Source organism: Amblyomma americanum, chromosome 1 (assembly GCF_052857255.1).
Source record: "Amblyomma americanum isolate KBUSLIRL-KWMA chromosome 1, ASM5285725v1, whole genome shotgun sequence".
Classification (NCBI taxonomy): domain Eukaryota; kingdom Metazoa; phylum Arthropoda; class Arachnida; order Ixodida; family Ixodidae; genus Amblyomma; species Amblyomma americanum.
Genome location: NC_135497.1, coordinates 414,593,224 through 414,612,817, shown reverse-complemented (window position 1 = coordinate 414,612,817; position 19,594 = coordinate 414,593,224). Strand labels below are relative to the sequence as shown.

Here is a 19,594-nt window from a genome sequence, read left to right as displayed (position 1 = left end):
CTTGGTGGATTTTATGGTGGTGACGCTGGAAAAAACGTTGGGCACATTGGAAGTGTTGGTTTCCATGTTGGAAGTGTTCGTTTCCATGTTGGGTGCTGGTAGAGAGTTAGTGGACGCACTGATGGCGACGTTGGGCCACCGTGGACGCGCTGGAAATCCTGGTGGCTGCATTGGCACATCCACTGCACAATTCTGGGCAGAATGAAAACTACGTTGGGCACTTCAGTGCCTTGGTGGTACCCACCATGGTTATGCTGCTGGGCCCGCAGGCAACACTGGACTGTGTGGAAACCACGGTGGGAGCATGTCCATGTTGGGCATTATGGCAGCTGCAGCTTCAATATATTAATGGCTGATGCTGGACAGCAGATACGCATATGTGCTTATATGGTTGACATAATGCTAACTTTCATAATTGCACTAACAGACTCGGTGGGTCAAACGCATCAAAGCTAAACTAGCCGCTTCATATGCTGTTAGAATTCGAACTGCATGACAAATCTTTTTCTTTTTTCACGTCAATATACGTTAATTGACTAGTAAATTATAGAAATATTTCAAAACTAACGACTTCTTGCTGGAGCTTAAATTATCAGGAGCAAAATATTTCTGAAAAATTTTAACTTAATCGTTTACAAAATAATATATTTCATGTTTACAGTGCCCTAGGTGCATGCCTTTACACAAGCACCTCACTTCATTCAGAAAATTTTATTAGAGGATTTTCAAACGAAATTATTAAACTCAATTATGGCCACGCAGTTGACAGTGCTTTGTAGAAAGGTTATAATATAAATACAAACACATATACAGAATATTTATACAAAGGCTTATTACACAACACAATTATACACACACCTTGGCACGCAATTTTTAGTACAACCAACATTGTTTTTCAAAACAGAAATGCAGATATATATGCACAATATCTGTATGAGGATTAAATGCGCAGCACATTTCCCACTAAGAATTGATTTTGTTTTCACATTGGATGAGTGAACACTACTGAAATATGAATGCACACCTTCACTGTAGTCTCGTCTCAAGAAAGCATACTGCTTAGCCTACCGAAAATTATAGCTGTCTATACATATAGTGTACTGTTTTGCAAACTACACCTGTGGACCTGGCAGAAAAAGTATACACAAGAAGAACAAATCTGCCTTGTTCATTAGATATCAGACTTTTTCCCTTAATTGGAAAGGCATGGCAAACGCCACTACGCCACTACACTCCCTCACAAAATTACTATTGTATCTAAAAATATTTCTTCTTACTGCAATGTGATAAATAGCTGGCTAACTAACTTCTGTTCACATATAGAACTATGAACGGCTTCTCCCATGTAGCTTACTCTGTGGAAATGTGTCTTCGATGTTTCTGGGCTGGTGTCCATGATTGAAGAGCTAGCAATATCTTGCATTCCCGCAAAATCTGATATTGGAAGAAAAATCATTTTCCTTTCCATAGCTCGCTGCGCTGAGCCCCATTCAGTTTCAGCCATTTTCTTTAAACTCTACATTTCTGACTCAAAGGCTAGTACTGGTAAGGTACAGCTATTATACACTTTCCCCTTGGAGGCAACTGGTGACCTGCCATTCATGATCTGCGAGTACCTGCTAAATGCACTGCACACCATTCATAATCTCCTAGTTATTCCACTCTATTAATCCGAAAGTGTGGTCACTATCTACCTCAGCATATATATTCCCTTTGAACTTCCAATGCTTGCTTGCCAATCGTTAACTGTTGTTTCCATCGAAAAATATTGAACATCACATTAAATTCCTCCATGTTAATTTTTAAACCACTGTTTTGCTTTGCCTGTCAAGGTCCTCAGTCATACTCTGGAATTCATACCCTGAGTCAAGGTCAATATAATCAGCAAATTGCAGATTACTAAGGTATTTTCGATTAACTTTTATCGTCAACTCTCGCAATCTAGATCTCTGAACGCTTGAGTAAACACGTGAAAAAAATACTCTAGGCCTAACCAAGAAGTACGTTAGCAATCTCCAAAGCCCATGGTTACGCCTGGTTGCCAGCAGTGCTTATAACTTGTTAGGCCTGCTTTAGTTTCTTTCTACCTTATTTGGCAGATCACAGATGAATGCTTTGTCAATATCCGTAAGCTCTACAAACAAGCAACTGTCAGCCACTTCTCCTGGAAGCAGAACATCCCACGCTGTGCTATAGGAAAGGAAGCATTCCTTTATGTGCGGAGGTGAATTAATCACGTCGGCAATAATTATGAGCCGACCGATTAGAATGGAGGTTGCACTTGCAAAAACAGAATTTTTTCAAAACGTTTATAGCAGCCACCGCTTGTCCTCACAAAAGTGGTGTCAGATTTTGATGGCCTTTTGTAGGCCGTGCTGTGTATAACCTGTTTTGCCAGTACAAAGCGTTCATACTGTAAAGCAACTGATGCCTTTACTCCACAGTGGAGGTACACTGCATGCTGCTCAGTACTCTCAAGGATGATCTCTTTGCCTGCACCTAAAAGACAGAGATCATTGATGCGCTTTGCATTGTCCACCAGCGAATAGGTAATAATTTCATTACAAAAATTCTTTTCCATCAGGGGCAGATGAGTGCTTCCAATCAAGTGTTGCAGCTGCTAGTGCATAATCACCCTCTCCACAACTTGCTGAGGCATCCCATTTGCAGCGGAGACTTGCCGTACAATCATTCCATTTCCACCTTCAAAACCGAAGGCTGAATGGGCCCACAGAGGTCCAAGTGACCGCACACAGTTCGCCAGGTGAAGCAAAGCATGCATCTTTAAGGTCATGGATCCAATGCCGTACAGGGACTTGCATCGAATGACGAAGTGCTCCAACAGGGACTCTCAAATGAAAGGTTAAGTCAGACTCACTAATTAAAATAAGAAAAACGGTGTTCAGGAAAAGCACTGCTTGCACAACTTCACCATCTGCTTACTACATAGTTATTTTATAGGTTCAGCAAATTAAATGTTTTTATAATACTTAAAGTAATACAAATGATGCAAAAACATAACACCTCTAAAAAATAACCGTCTATGCTATAAATGCTGCCTGCACCAACAATGCCTCCCCTCCAGAAACAGTTAGAAGCTAATTAATCATAACCTCCCTGCTTTCCATATTTGCCGGTGCGACCATATAACCCTAAAATAGAAATACAGACACTCTTGTACTGGAGTTGGAAAACATAGGCTTACAACTCCTGATAAGTTGTTTTTCACACTAAAGTAATATATGAAGGACAAAGTCTGCTCCTTTTATAAATCAGTAGCAGCAACAGTCAGCATTTTCAATGCTTCATTTATGAGGATAGACTAGAAAGTGCGCATAGAAACTCAGCTGACAGATTGAATAGCGCCTTTGCGCCACAGTAAATGGCATAAAAATACGCTTTAAATATTTTCATGCTGTGCCAGCTCAATTTTGGCAGAGGTGAGCCAAATTTAAAGCAAAATTATGAAAAAATGTCTGCTATCACTTTCCATGTCACTTAATCACTGCATCCTCTATGGTACCTTACCTGCTTTGTCAATTTCTGAAAAGGTGATGATTTCTGGCAGAAGGATGTGCAGGGCCTCTGAGAGTTTGGCAAGATGCCTCCAGTAATCAGCATGAAGAATGCCGTCAAGACAAGGCAGATCATAAAATAAAATCCAATGCCTCCACTCTGACGCCTTCCAATGAGCCCGCTCTGAGACTGCTCGTGGCAATCTCGTGATACAGTGTGGAGGCTTTATAGTGAGCAGTCTAGCATTTATTCTTCACACTGCTGATGGGGTACCTGAGAGATGAAAAGACCACAACATTTCATTCTATTTGCAGGTACTCTGCCTCTTTTATTACAATTTTTTATGCTACATGCATAAAGACTAATTAATACACAGGTAATTGAACGTATCTGTACATTCTCATGCCTTGCTCATGTATGCAATATTTGGCAATGTAAAATACAGGTCAAGGTGAAGTATAACTTAATTCCCAATTAGAGCAGAAAAGTGTTAAGGTAGTCTTTTGCGCAAAACAAAACGTGCCTTTGCTGCTGCTCTCCGTGTCAAGAGCTTAGTAAAGTTGCTGTTGTATGTTCATGGTTCAACATGCATACATGCTGACAATTCAGTACCGCTTAATACCCACGTATAGTGACATCAACATAGTGATCCTGCCTCCTGGCCAAATTAGCTTAGGACATTAGCCATGTCCCTTCCACGGGCACATGTAGGAATCAAAGTAAACGGCAGTAAAAATTTGTACGACAACAAATTCTACTAATGATAACCCTCCATTAGTCACTACGAACAGGTGAACACAGCAGATAAGACTTAATTTAGTTTATGAAAATTTCTACGGTTGAATCTGGACAACTGAAACTTGAAGGGGAACGACAGATTCTTCGAATTATAAAGTTTATACTAAAACAAGCCTGATCACTAAAGAGAGGTGATGGACTACACTGTGTGGATAACCACACTAAAGACATGTCGGCACCGGTCTGGCATTTTTATGTGTACGTGGACTCTTATCAATAAGAGCAAGTGGTAGCAAGACACCTTTCAGTGTCATCAACACATCGATGCATCTCATCAGCCATTCTCCCTTGGCTTTAAAAATAAACTAGAGCAGCGCTGCAGCAAGTATTGCGCAAAGAAAGCAGAGCATCATGATTGCCCGACTTTAAATGAAGCTGAAAATTCAGTGCGTGTAACACATGCACAGCTGGAACAGAGCTGGTTATAAGCAGCATGTGCTGATAGCAGATGAGCATGGCAGATAATTACAAGCTCTGCATGCATGCAGCACCAGTACATTGATAACAGTGCACTTGTGGCACTCAGTATGACTGGCTGCCACCGTTACTGGAGCACAAGCGCTTGCTGTTTGGCTAGAGGCAAGCCACTGCACTGCACTGTTGTGCTTCAGTAGTCGATGCAGGCCAGCTGTGGTGCCAGTTTGAATCAGCTACATTTATGCTTGTGCAATCTAATTTCTGCGAGCTTTCTCCCTCTGAAAAAAGCGTGGTATTGATGAGACTAAGGTGTCATTTTGAGTAAGAGATAAGCTCTAATTAGCAAGATTCCAATAGCATATCAAGACAGCATACCGATAAATGGCAGAAAAAGCTCGTCTTCTTTTGTATAAGTGGTGTGCACTGTTATGCTTTGACAATTGCGTTATAAACAAATAATCAATAATCCCATGCACACAAATCAATCATATGCAATCTATCTGCAACACCTCCTTTTACTTTAGTTTACTTGAGATTTGTTAGTTTAGTTGGACCTCACAATTTTTGGAAGGAAGTGGGTGCACTAACCTCATTACACTGCCACCCATTTTCTGCAGAGCATGCAATATTTAAAAAGCAGTACATTACCAATGTAGAAGCGCTGAGCTGAGTTCGAAGTACACATGATTGTGTCAGTCAGCTGTTTCACAATGCCTTGCAGAACACTATGCATATATTCGACACTAAGCCCATTCACAAGGTCAAGACCTCAGAAAAAAAATTTATGTTTTAAATTAAACAGCTCAAAAAAGGCGGTGCACAGGTGCATAGCCCTCACCTTAAACCACCATTACAATTTATTGTGGTGTATCCACATGCCACCGCAGGGCATGAAGCGACCCAGTCATTAGCCTGAAATGGTGGCCATCATTAAAGGGTGCTATATACCCTGAAAGATGAAAATATACAGGCAACCTTAGCAGCCTGCGCAAATCAGTTAAGTAACCAGCTGACCATCTGCACAGAGGTGGCATCCAGCCTTTACAAATATCCCTAATAAATCTGAGCGGTGCGGAGCTTGGGCAGAGCTTGAAGTAAATGCCAGTTATTCAAACCTTCATTTTACGAGTACTAAATATTATGTCACAATGACCAAGACCACACTCCTGATTTCGAAAAGTAGCCCGCGACAACAATGGTGAGGACTGCAGCACAACTACACGGCATGCTTCTGTCGCATAGAAAAAAAAAGCTGCATAATTAGTTAATTCTTATTCAAGACAAAGCTTGCTTTCGTACATTCATGTGAATTGAAGAGCTGCACTACTTTTTCTCAAACCCTGCCTCTTTACCACAGTCAGGTGTAATGAACAAAACCAATTCAAAAGAAAGATAAGTAGTACAGTTAATGCCCTGTCCCATAGAAAGCAAAATCTGGATCAAAGGAGGCATCGTACTTAAGGGCAACACACAGTGTAATGTCACAAGTACCACATACTTCCACTCTTGATTATCACTTCTCTGCATGTGTGTACTTCAGCTAAGAAGCATGCAGAACAATGTGCTAACTGCATTCTACCATTCAACAGTAAACGTCCACACCATACCAACATAGTAATATTGCCACAAGTATGTTTCAGCGTTGTACTGCATCTCACACAAAAGGAATGCCACTTAATTTCAAAAACATTACAGTGCTTGCATCAATAGTAGTATCCTGCATAAAGAAAAATATATGCACAACATGTCTGTCAGCAAAACAACGCCTATATTTTTAACGGTCAGTGAAATTGGTTACTTATTCATATAAAAAGGTTCAAACATGTGCACCCTTCCGATTTTTAAACAAGAACGCACGAGTATTGACTGCTTGGTGCAGCGGTGCCAAGGCGAAGCAGAGTGGAAATCGGCAGAGGCAAAAAGCATGTGCACCGATCATGCCGCTGCAGCTAGCGTACTCTGCTTGGCTGTTCTGTTTCGAGCGAAGCAACCCCTGCGAAGAAACTTTTGTGCCGAGTTCTGCGAGCGTTTGTTTCGTGTTCTATCTGCTGCGTGTGTGTGACTCTGGACTAGTGCAGATGCATAACATTCCAAGCACGACTTAAGGCCCCGGTGTCATTTGTGGGTAGTGTCTTGAAAGCATTTGCTTTAGCGAAATTAATGAGGCAACATCGAGGGTCCTCTTAAATCAGTTTTTCGTAAGTAAAGACAACTGGTTTCTTGGGCATGGTTGGCTGTTCTCAAATGTATGCTCTTTTTTAAATCACCCAAACATGCGCAGCGGATAAAAACAATTGGTCGCAGCTTCTCAGCCGCCCATGCATAAAAGCTGTTCATGGGCAGGGGTTGCTTCGCGCTAATCAGAACAGCCTAGCAGGCGAAGCTTACTCGAGCAGCATGAATTTTTGCATGCCCTTGCCTTTCACGCTTTCTCCTCTCCTCCTTCTTCCGGCTCAGCAGTGCTGAGCTGAGCAGTCGACGCTCCCGCGCTCATGTTAAAAAATTGGAAGGGTATGCATGTTTCGGAAGGAGCCCTGGGGAGAAATGGAAGAATTCAGCATTCACTTTGCATCTGTTAGTGTCACCATATGTTGTGCTTCTTGAACATATGAACTTCTTGAACATATGAACTGAGACTGAAAATGACTTTTTTTTTAATCACACTCATGTAATCTCACCAATAACCTCACTTGCTCCAAACACAGCAATGATTTTACAAGTTGCACCCACATCTTTCACCAACCATACACTGATAAACCAAAACCAAATGGTGTCTTCGGCTGATCCGCACTACCTCTGTGCCGGTGCGCAGGAAGTGACGTCAAATACTACACAAGTGATACGTCCCCTTGCACCTAAGCCGAACATGTGAAACATTCGCAGTGCGCCGTTGCTCTTCGTGCCCTCTGTTCCCCGTGGCCTCCGAGGCCCTCGAAAATCTCGGAAGCCATCCTTACGAACGGCCGACGCCAACGACCACAGACAGCAATTTATAGAGCTACCAACAACCTTTTCAGTGACTGCGCGCAGGACCAGCGTTCATAGACACGGTGGGAAATGCGGGAACCACGAGCATGCTCATGAAATACTGCGATTGTGGAGGTGCAGGTTTGTCAGACACAGCACCACGACGTAATTATGCTTGTCAGTTTCGATGCATAAGCTTTAGCGCAGATAGAGTAGCTTCCGAAAGTATCTGCAGGCGATTCTCAATCCATTCTCAGCTCTCCACATTGTCGCTTTATTGATATATCTTTTAACCTATGCTCACGTTGACAAAAACTGATGTTATAAAGTGCGGACATGCCGGATGAACAGCATCTGCCGTTTGCTGCATGCATGAGCTAAGGCAGGACTAGCATGTCTAAAAATATTGACAAACCTTCAATTTTATCATAAGGGCAGCGCACATGGCTTGCTGGTCAGTGGATGCGCGATTGCAGGGCGAATAAAAGCTCTGCAGCTGCTATAAAGTTCAACATTTCTTTAAACTATGGCCACTTGCGATGCTTCGTCTGTTTTTCCTCTTCGTCGAAGCTTCCTATGGGCCACTGTATAGTGAAATTTTCTGTGTCAAGAGCGTCGTCTGCCCGGACGACAGCCAGTGCGCGCTGCGCGACGGGATTACACCGTGCTGCACTGTCGGTCCCCACGGTGGTGCGGCGGTGCGCACGCATGTCGTTCTCGTCTCAGCCGAACGTGCAACACCACACTAGTGAGCTGAAAATGCCACGAGTGCTGTCAGGCAAACACACCATTAGTACCTTCCTCAAGCATATTAAATAGTTTAGTATTATTCATTACCTGCCAATCTTAGTTACACAGATATCCGTTCATGAGCGGTTAGCTATAGCCAGTGATAACCGGCTCAAGTGTTTAGAGTTGCAACATGCTACACATGTGAACAGCAATAATTACAATTCTGAGATAGTCAAGAATTGCAGAGAAGACTTCATAGAATCATCATCATCAGCCTGACTAGGCCCACAGCAGGCCAAAGGCCTCTACCATGTCTCTCCAATTAACCGTCCTTTGCCAGCTGTGCCTACCGTATGACTGCAAACTTCTTACTCTCATCCGCCCGCCGAACTTTCTACTGCCAATAACAAGGCGGGCGAGTTGGTGATACATATTAAAAAAAAAACAGTACAGCTGAAAAACGTAAACGAAAGGGCAGAAAAACACAGGACAGGCGCTGACGCCCCTGCTTAGCTTGCCTTCTCTTGGAATGCACTCCATTTCCCTTAAGGAGCAGCGATTACTTTGCCTTCGCATTACATGCCCTGCCCAAGCCAATTTCTTCCTCTTTATTTCGACTAGGATGTCATTAACCCGCGTTTGTTCCTCACCCACTCTACCCGCTTCTGGTCTCTTAACGTTGTAGCTATCATTTTTCTTTCCATAGCTCGCTGCATTGCACTTTACAATTCAGCTGAACCCTTTTTGTTAGCCTCCACGCTTCTGCCCCGCAGGTGAGTACTGTTAAGATATAGCTGTTGCATACCTTTGTCTTGAGGGATATTGGTAAGCTGCTATCCATGACCTGAGAGAACCTGCCATATACGCTCGACCTCATTCTTATGCTTCTAGTTATTTCCCTCTCATGATCTGGATCAGCGGTCACTACCTGCCCTAAGTAGACATATTCCCTTACCACTTCCAACACCTCACTTTCAATTGTGAACTGCTGTTCCTTGCTAGACTGCTGAACATTACTTTGTTTTCTGCATGTTTATTTTTGTACCCGCCATTCTTCTCTGCCTGTCTAACTCATTGATCATGCTTTGCAATTCATCTCCTGAGTGACTCCGGAGGGCAATATTATCAGCGAATCACAGATTATTTAAGTATTCTCCATTAACTATTATCCCTAACTGTTCCCAAAATTGTCCTCTGAATAGCTCCTTTAAAAGGTGGTGAATAGCATTCAGAATAATGAAACGAAAAAAAAATGGAAAGCTTACCTCGCAAGTTCATTAGTGCTGATGGCCCTATGAAGCCATTGATAATGTCATTGTATTTGACAGCGTCCTTCATGTCATTCACATTCCTCTTGGATGTCCTCGCTTCTGGTGGGTCTTGTGAAATGTACCGCATACTCCCTTTACACAATAACACAAGAAGCAAATGTAAAAAAATATTTAAGGTTGCACAAATTGAAAATGCTTACGGCTCACATTAACTTGTTCAGGCACAAATTATTATCAAAAGGGAGGAAAAATGCTAAAGCTGGCCAATCTTTTTGCACAAAAAATTTCCATTGTTTCAAATGCTTAATTATTAATTTGTCAAGACTACAATCTCTACAATGTAACGCAACACAAGTTTCAGGGTCTCAGTTATACTACTTTTTCACTCACTCCTATCATAAGAAGTCTTTATGTAAACAAAATAGGGAAATTTAAACATTTTAAACCACTCAACATTGCAGATCATACAGAAGAAAATGCACACCGACCAGTTTTACCATAGCTACCATAAAACGCAGTGGCATTCGTCACAAGAACGAGTTTTTGAGTTCATTTCACATGCCTGGTTTGAAATGGTTCTGCAGACAATTTTCGTCATTTTGGCACAGAATTACACAAGTGTATATGTCATCGTGCCCACCACTCCAAGGTGCCAGAAGCATAGTTAAACCATAGCGGTGTATTTGAATGTGTGCATAATAAGCTAGCTGCATGGCGTAATTTTTATTTCAAATACCGTAAGCCAAAATGCAACAGCAAGAACTCAAAGCTTTTCCTTACTTTCAGCATATGTACCAGGAATCAAGCACCACGGACACCCAAAATATCCATTGAAATTAACCATGTTGAGCACAGCCGTCCTTGCTGGTGTATCCACAGAACAGCGCAGCACGAAAGGCATTGAGATGTGCTCTTGAAAATCATATGTCCATTTCACTGCCTTTGCCTTGCTGAACTCGGACACAAACTTCTCCAGGAAAAGCTGCATGTTTGGGTGTGTTCGACCAAACCGAAGTCCTGCCAGAACTACCTGTTTCAACCTTAGCTCTGGTGGCAATTCATTATTAATGAACTGAAGCGGCCAAACTGATGTTTTTGTGGACTTCCATACAGGACTTCTGTCCGTATTTATGGTTAAGGTGACGTCGTCTCTGCTCAGCTGCCTTGAACGCCGCAGCAATTTGTAGCCATCAGCATCTGTGACGTCTGTGACCTGGGCTGACGGCTCTTCAGTTTGTCTCGCTGTTGTTCATGCCTTCTTAGATTTGTGTGAAGGTCGGATTTCGTTCATTCAATCAAGAAACTTAGCTGTGTTTCAATATTTATTTTTGTGAAGAAAAGCCCACGCTCTTTCAGTAGCTGAAGGCTTTCAACCTGCATGCAGAGAGGGCACTGCGCAGAATTCTGTTGCTGTTGCATTACTCTACTGCAGGTCTCGCAAACATAGTGGTGCTGTACAATTTCTTGCTTTTGCTGGGACCACAGCTTCCGAAAAGCGTACTTGCTCCGAGGCAGTACGTCTGTCCCAAACAAAAAGTTTATCAGTTTGGACAGATCGCCAAGGGCGCTCCACGTACGACCGTGCGATATGGCGAATGCCAAAACAGCAGCAATCGCACCTGTCTTTGTAACCGGCGAATTCGGCAGCCTCTCATCGTCCGCCCGTTCAAACCACTGCGGAAGACGGGGATTTTCTTCGTCGTCACCTTTGTCGTCGTGGCTGTCGTCGATGTTATCATAGTAACTTTCACTGGAGTCACTGCATTCGTCGATCGAAGCACTGCACTCAGCAGTCGCGTCTACCGCGTCGTAGCTGGCACTGTCCGGCGCGGCCCCCACGTCGTGCCGCACGCATCTTCCCGGCGAATCATGCGGGCCCGCTCCGTGCATATCGCTTGCAGGCAATGCAGACGCAGTGCCGGCGGCAGCAGCGGAGGCCTTTTCGCGCCGGTAGAAAGTCGACGGCGGCAAACTGATATAGCTGTCGCGATCGAGGTACCGTTTGCGCTTCTTTTCAGGCTGACGGCCCGGCTGTTCTGACTTCATCAGACGCGCAACACTCCGCACATGTGTTGAAAACAAAATATCCGATGCAGCCGCATAAGATTCAGCAGGAAGGGCGACAGCTGGAACTTCTTTATCCTCAGGAAAAAAAAAACACAACTTGCGCCGATCGAAAGGACTGAACTAGAGAGATATGTAGGAATTCAAAGACAAATGTTGCTGACCTTTTTCCTGAAGCTGGGTGTTAACAGCGGTAAACAAGAAAATAAACTTATTTCGTTTATTTCTAAAAGAAAAATAATGTGCATGGTCGGTCATTTAGTGGGTCATACATATAGACTATCACTCTGCTATCACTACACGATTCGTTAAAATGCACCTTCCTGGCGACAGGTGGCAATAATTATTGATAGCAAGTTACTAGCAAGGAAGGGGGAAGAATATCTTGCTACCTTGTGCGGAAGGATGAAAGCAGTGAAATATTATCAGAAGTCATTTACGCGCCAGCTTCGCGACGCGCACGCACATATCCTGGCACGTGTTTAATATGTTTCAACGTTGATATCTATGGCATGAGACATCATGCAGACACACTGTACAAAGACCATTATAAGTACTATATCTTATCTTTATTGAAACATGAAATATATCATATTGCCGCGAATTTTCGTAGTGTTTGTTTGTTCATTCTTCAAAGCTGCCGGCGCGCCGCTTTATCGTTTTGTTTTCGTTGCAAGACCCGGCCAGATTAACTCGATTGATCGCATCCAGGCGGAGCCCATTGTTCTAACGTGCCTCGATCGATGCCAGCGCTGGCATCGAGGCACCCTAACATTGTTCCAAAGTGCTGTAGCGAGTCAATTCTTCTGTCTGTATTGCGCGGGAACGCGATCGTAACAATGGAATAATAGATATATATTGTCACGAAGTGGTGACTGCAAACCGGAGGGCAAAAAGACGTACAGCGAAAATGGCGTCGGAACAAAAACTTTATTTAGCCGCCGCGGTGGCTGATTGGTTACGGCGCTCGGCTGCTGGCCCGAAAGACGCGGGTTCGATCCCGGCCGCGGGGGTCGAATTTCGATGGAGGCGAAATTCTAGAGGCCCGTGTACTGTGCGATGTCAGTGCACGTTAAAGAACCCCAGGTGGTCGAAATTTCCGGAGACCTTCACTACGGCGTCCCTCATAGCCTGAGTCGCTTTGGGACGTTAAACCTCCATAAACCATAAACCAAACCAAAAACTTTATTTCGGCTGACTTGCGCCCACAATGGACTGAAACGCAGCGGCGTAGGAGCAAGCTTAAGCGTGCTCGGCGGTCATCGAACAGAATGCCCTCTGCACTCGGCCGTGCTCAATTCAAAGCTGATAGCGAACTTTCTAGATAAAGCATGCCATGCATGTACAGAGGATATTGATTGGTATCGAGAGTGAGGAGTATGAATTGTTTTTTTTTTACTCTCGAGTGACGGGACATACAGTTTTTGTCAAAAGTACGTGTAAAGCCAAGCGTTTTACTCCAGGGCCATGCTGTGTGGCTTGTTACTCATCGGCAGCGTTCATTTCCTAAAGGTAAAAGGAATTAACTCTCTTCGCCCTGCCGAAACGTGAATACACCATTTCGCGGACGCTGCAGCCCCGTTGGAGAAAACCCACTGGGGCGCTTTTTATTCTCTTGTCAGAGCAGACGGGGCGTTTATTCATTTCAGTGTTCGCTGAGCAATGAAACGCGCTTCTCATATATCTCCCTAGTCCTTTTGTCGCTGGACCGAGGAGCGCGCTCATGCAATGAGCCAGTTCGCATGCGCACGTGTACTTGTAATGAGGATGTCCGGCGGTTCTGAAAGCTGCATCTCATATATATGTATCTGTACTCGCAGCCTTTAGCTATTCAGAACCCCTGTTATCTCTAGCTTGTCGCACTTGTCGCACCACTGCCGGGCCGTATACATTCAAATGCTAACTGCTGAGTTTTGCAGAGTTGCTTCAAACCTTCAACAGGTTTCATCAGTCAGCAGCTTTTGCATCATTCGAAAATTATTGCCTCTCTAGCATCTGAAGGCATATATCAATGCAAAAAAAATACTACTTCTGGAGGAGACACTGAAGGGAAGAATAACAATGTAATGCTACACTTCCTTTCTACATGCGCTCAAAATGCATCAAGCTTTCCACCTGACATGTTGGGTTCGTTTTTATTACGCCATTTTTAATGAGGCCACCCTCCCATACAGGCTGTAGAAATATATATATATATATATATATACACATATATATATATATATATATACAAAGATAATTATCGGGCGATAGTGCCAGTTCGGCTGATCAAACAGTTTGATCCGGTAAGCGAGCTGGGTTTCTATGCTTCTAGAACAGTACGAGCGTATTGGATCGGCCAGGACGGCTCACTTGAGGGATTCTACGACGCCTTTGTCCTTGCGCTTGCTGGTCTGTAAATATTTTTGTTCCCTTTGGGATTTTGGTAATAGTACGTTTTAAAGCACGCAGTTATGCTTGTTTGCGTCCGTAGCAAAAGCGCGTGGGTAGGTTTCTTATGCGTCTCATCGATGGGGCACGTGAGTTTGGTGGTTTTTTTTTTTCCATGCCGAGCGGCTGATAGACTTCAACTGGCTAAACTTCTAGTCTACTACTCCGGCCACAGCGACGATTTCCGAGGGTCTGTAAGTTGTTTCTTCAGGGGTTCAGTCATCCAGAGAGCTAGGCAGGGCTGCGCCAGAGGTAATCCACCTCCAGCCGGACACCCGGGCAACTTTTTCGGTGGACCTACTGCTGCAGAACTTATCTAACTTAAACACTTGAGGCATAACAACAACACAAAACCGCGCAGCAATAAACCTTTCTGCTATCCATGACGGCAGCACTGGTCTGATCGAAAAATCTAGTACCTTCTCTAAGGGACATACTGAATTGCGTGTATCGCATAGACGGAACTCTGATGTCATTAAAGTTGTCAACACGGAGCTCTTGTGCCAGCGTTAATTTTGTTTGGATCCCCAGTGCCGCTGGGTACCCACCGGTTTTCTAATGGGTACGAGATTTCCACCGGCCTGGTGCCCGGCTCTTCTGGGGTGAGATGCTTGAGAAAAGAGTCTTGACCACAGTTGCTCAATGCAGGCATGCCTTTGGCAATAATGTACTTTTAGAATAATTCAGAACTGTTTGCTTTAATAAAAGGTACAAAATGTTACTATGCATATATAAGTGCGCATGACTAAAACAACATAAACACCTTCCATGTTTATTTATTGAACACACAGCTGCCGGTCGGTCAGCTGGACCTGGCTGCAGCCTACTTTTGCCCCCAATGCAGGCGGCAACGTACAGCCAGCGACGGTACACTTTCTGTAGAACTCCACTGCGGAAACAGAGCATTCGATAATACTACTGCCTTTCATGTTGCATTACTGCCGCGTTTATTCACAGGTTGCATAAGCAGACATCTAGTAACCCTGCTGTCACAACCGAACAAATTTGTAGGTTCTGCGTTGCATGTGAATGGACTGAGCGGCAATCGCATTGCGTCATCAGCGGCGGCACCGAATTCGCAGTGTCGGTGCAGCAAAATTCGCAGCATGTGGAACGGGCCTAAGGAGATGCCTTCTAACAAGCTTCAGTTGCAGGCGTTGAGTGGATGGAACATATCTTGAATTATTAGAAATATTGTCTCAGGAGCCACTTGGCATTTCCATCTGGATCGGGTGACGTCCAAGTGCATAACCAGTGCCTGTTGGTGACACTGACGTTGCTTAGGAATGTGGTAGTCCTGGTTGGCTGGTCGACCGTGATATCAAGGTGCACTTCAGCACTGGCGCTGACTGGAACTGCCGGTACGGGATTGTTTGTAAAGAAACGTGGACACTGTGCTCTGGTGTACTGAGCCTATTTTCATAATTACTAGGCCCATACACATCTTTGAATGCAAAAAACAGACACCCCAAAACTATGCGTCAGCACACCTTTAAAAAACTACCACAAAGCTCCAGTTTTAACTGAAACTTTCTGTAGACAGTTCTATGGTTTTTCCCATGTAACAAGGGAGATGCATTTGTAGGTGTGGTCATTATGATGTTATCCTACTTCTAGATACTATGGTCAGCATGCGGCAAAAGGTGAAGTCGGCCAGGGAGCCTTTCCTGAGGCTACTGAACAAAGCCCCAAGTGCACCAAGCAACAAGAGGGTTAGTGTTCAGTTTTTCTGTTTGAGTTGTTTATTATACAGGGATAATTTCCTGTTGTCTCTGTAACATTTATAAATTGCACAGGATGACATTGGAGAGGTGAAAAGAGGGAAGTTGTTTCCCTAAGGCAGACTGTTCTGTTGTGCTCCTTATTGCTCTGACCGAGTTGGCCTTATATCCTCGCATGATAATTTATTTGCTGTGTTTGTGCATCATAGAAGTAAAATCATGACGATGGTAACGAGTAAATAAGCTGCCGAAGTTTTCAACTATGCTCCTGGACACGCATTCATAATAAAAGGCTTCGTTGTGAGAAGTGCGGTCTTGTTGGACTGTAAGAAGCCTGTGCTGTGCCATGAAACGGCGAAGGCACAGTGACGCTCCTGCTGAAGCATAACTCCAAGCAAAGTGGCTGCGCCCATCCAAGGAGTGTGTTAGAGCATGCTAACATCATGACACAGGAGCATTAGCACGTACCAGTTTTAAATCTTGCAGCCTTTAAGTTTGAAAGACAAAAAAGCGAGTAAAAAGGATATTCGCAAAAACAATCAAATTTGGCGCTGAGCAACATTCTCTTCAATTGTTGCAAGAAAAAATTAGCGTTAATGTTCACAGTACGAGGTATTGCTCATTTGTGTTTGGTTCACATTCTGTATTTTTAGTGCGTTAAAAAAAATGACGGACTCTCTTGGTGTTAGGACAGATGCAAATTAGGTGCAGTAGCACTGAAGTTTTCACTACGGTATCGGTTTGAGGCTTGGTTGAAGGTCAAGCAGGATTCAGACAAAGATTACTTAGAAAAATATAAATGTGGAAATGGGCTGGCGGGGCACAGGATGCATCGTAAGTTGACATGAGCAGTTTTCTGATAGAAGACTTTTTTCTCTCCCTTTCTCCTTCAGCTTCCTTCACTGCCATCTGATAAAGTGTACAGCATATCATAAGTGCTTGTCTTCTTGTGGTATGAACTTCAGTATGCCAATAATATCAACACTTGATTGAAAACAATAAGAATTTAGGTACTGATCAGAGTGAACCATTTCACCAGCTGGGTCATTTTTTACCAGTACCTACTGCTTGCTTTGCAGAACCTGCCATCAGCTAAGGATGCCAAAAGACGGAAGCTGGAAGCATCTGCGTCTCCACATGAGAGGATTATTCATCAATTTGACGAAGAGCACTGTGAGGTTTGTGTTTCTTCAGTTTGTTTTCTACTGTCATGCAGAACATTGCATACTTTGCTAAAATTTGTTAAAGGGGAAGGGAACATACCTCAGGCCGTGACGTTGCTTATTGTATCAGCCAATTTCTCTTTTTTGATGCTTCGCTCTGTGTATGCCACCTTTTACGCGAAGGCCTAAGTGATGATGGCAAGCAACAGCGCTGTCATATGAACTGTTTTGCCTGTGTCACTTGGCTCGTCACTTGGTTATAATTTTGCAAAAAAAATTGCCTTGCTTGCTTGCTGCCCAGCTGGCCATACACACATCCCTGCACTCTGTTGGCCATACATGCTACAGGGTTCTCATATTTTCTCGTCCCCCATGGTCTGTCGGCCTCAGCAGACGCGCCACCTTGTTCAGTGCCAGAGTTGCTGCACCTCCTTAAGTAAAATAGTCCTTTTGTCGTTGCTATGAAGCTGTTGTTGGCAGTAACAATGGGATAAGAACATATCATGCGGGTCACGGGTAGTAGGCTGCAGGCTGAGATGCATGTTGGGCTAGGTACAGACACGTGGTCCCCAGTGTCACTGATCACTAGCACTGCAAATGCTCATTTGCATAGTTTGCTCACTTAACGAACAGATCAGAGTGACATATTTCAATGGTATTTGCTAAGGCAGAGCGCGTGGGTACCGAACAAAAGCTTATCTCCACTAGTTCATGTCATGTCGCCTGTCACCGTCACTTGCACGGTACTTGCCCAGAAAGCAACGGAGTGAGTGACAGTGGTCCTCAACCCTCCTTATTGTGTCACTTTCTTTTTCACACACATAAAATTACTGCAACAGTAGTGACACCATTGCTAAGAGGCTGTCTGATTGCACACACCATGCCTCTTTGATCTGATAGAGAAGCATCAGGCCATGACGTCACGGCATAGGCAGTGACTTTCTTTGTGTAGGCACAAGGAAGGACCAGTCGCCTTGGGTGTTTCACGCTTGTGTGTTTTTGAACATAATTTGCGATATTCCGACAAGTTGAGGTGCAGATGGTTGTGCTGAAAGGCAGACGGAACGGAAGCGGCGTTAATTTCCACAAGTGTGGTCAGGCAAAAGCGATGGGCAGCAGCCGTGGTGCCGGGCAAGTGGACCCATGTGGAGATGGATCAGTTTTACGGCAATCATTGCATTCGTGCTTGGAAATCTGACCAGTTCGTTTGCGGCTTATTCATATGGTCGCTCTTTGGTCACGCGACGAACAGTGAGACAACAATGCCTGCAGTTCATTCAAGCTATGTCTGCTGTTGTGGAATTTATTTCATTTATTTATTTCATTTGCCCGTTTTAATATATATGAATGCAAGATGTTTAGACGCAATGACCCATGCCCATGTGACCTTATGGCGCCCCAAGTTGAACGCAGGGCTGCTGTTGTCAGATCCGAGTCACCTGCGCTGCCTACTAAGCAGCTCTTCGTGCAGTAAAAAAGAAGACAGAACAGCTGCTGCAAGTTACCTCAAGCTTTCACAGCAATTCAGTTCCTAAGTGCAATGCTGTGGAAGTAGTACTAGTCTCTGGAAGTAGTGCTAGAACTAGTTGTTTTGCTTTTTTCACTTCGCGAACTTCATCAAATGTCTCTAATAGACACCAGTCCTTGAGAGCGATTAAATATTACCGCACGGTGTTATTTTGTTGATTATAGAAATTACGACATTTCAGATTGTTCAGAACATAGGGTACAGAGCACACAGCACAACAAAAGCCAGTCAAGCAATTGCTTGACTGGCATTTGAATGCTAATTTTAAAATAAAATGCAGAATGACTTGGAACATTTAGCTGATTGGAGCGAACATAATTTAAGATTGAAGCTCAAGGTAAATGTCTATGTGTTTGCTTGTGCAGCTCTTCCAAAGTGAGAGAGCAAAAATAGAGCATTCGTGGAGACCACTATACTCATAAATAGAACGGGACCTCAACTGTTGCCGGAAACATTGTTTTGAGCAGGCATGGCATAGCTAGCTTTGCTGCGCACTCGCCAAAGAACACACAGATCACAGTTGCCTCAGTCATAGTTACTGTATGACTTGAGTGTATAGTAATTTTCCTTGTTCTGTGGAGTGAAGTGGCTCTGAAAAAATGGGACGCGCGTCAGGAGGTTCGCGTTATTTTCCATGCACTAGCAATCGAGTATGCTGTGTAAGCCTGGAAGTTGAGAACTATATAATTAGTTTTTCTCTTTACCTTGTGCTTTCTCAGTTTCATTTAAGCAGTCAATATAATCGCCCGCCATAGCTACGCTGTTAATTGTTGCCAAGTATCAGCCCAGAAGAAAGGCGATACAGTGCTCTGTTTGGTAATTCCATCTGGTGATCAGATTGTAAAAGTGGAAATTTAATCTCCAGGCATAAGCATTAATGCTTCTAATTGCAAGCGTATCGCATGCATAAATATTTACTCATGTGAGTTGGCTTCAAAAGCGGCATTGCCTGGTGCAGTGTAGGCATGCTGCTTTTTTGCCTACACT

General features: G+C 43.8%; 1 pseudogene; it reads right to left on the bottom strand.

Annotated features, from left to right (window-relative positions):
• Positions 1 to 2,072: 2,072 nt before the first annotated feature.
• Positions 2,073 to 11,747, bottom strand: LOC144124471 (uncharacterized; annotated as a pseudogene).
• Positions 11,748 to 19,594: the final 7,847 nt, after the last annotated feature.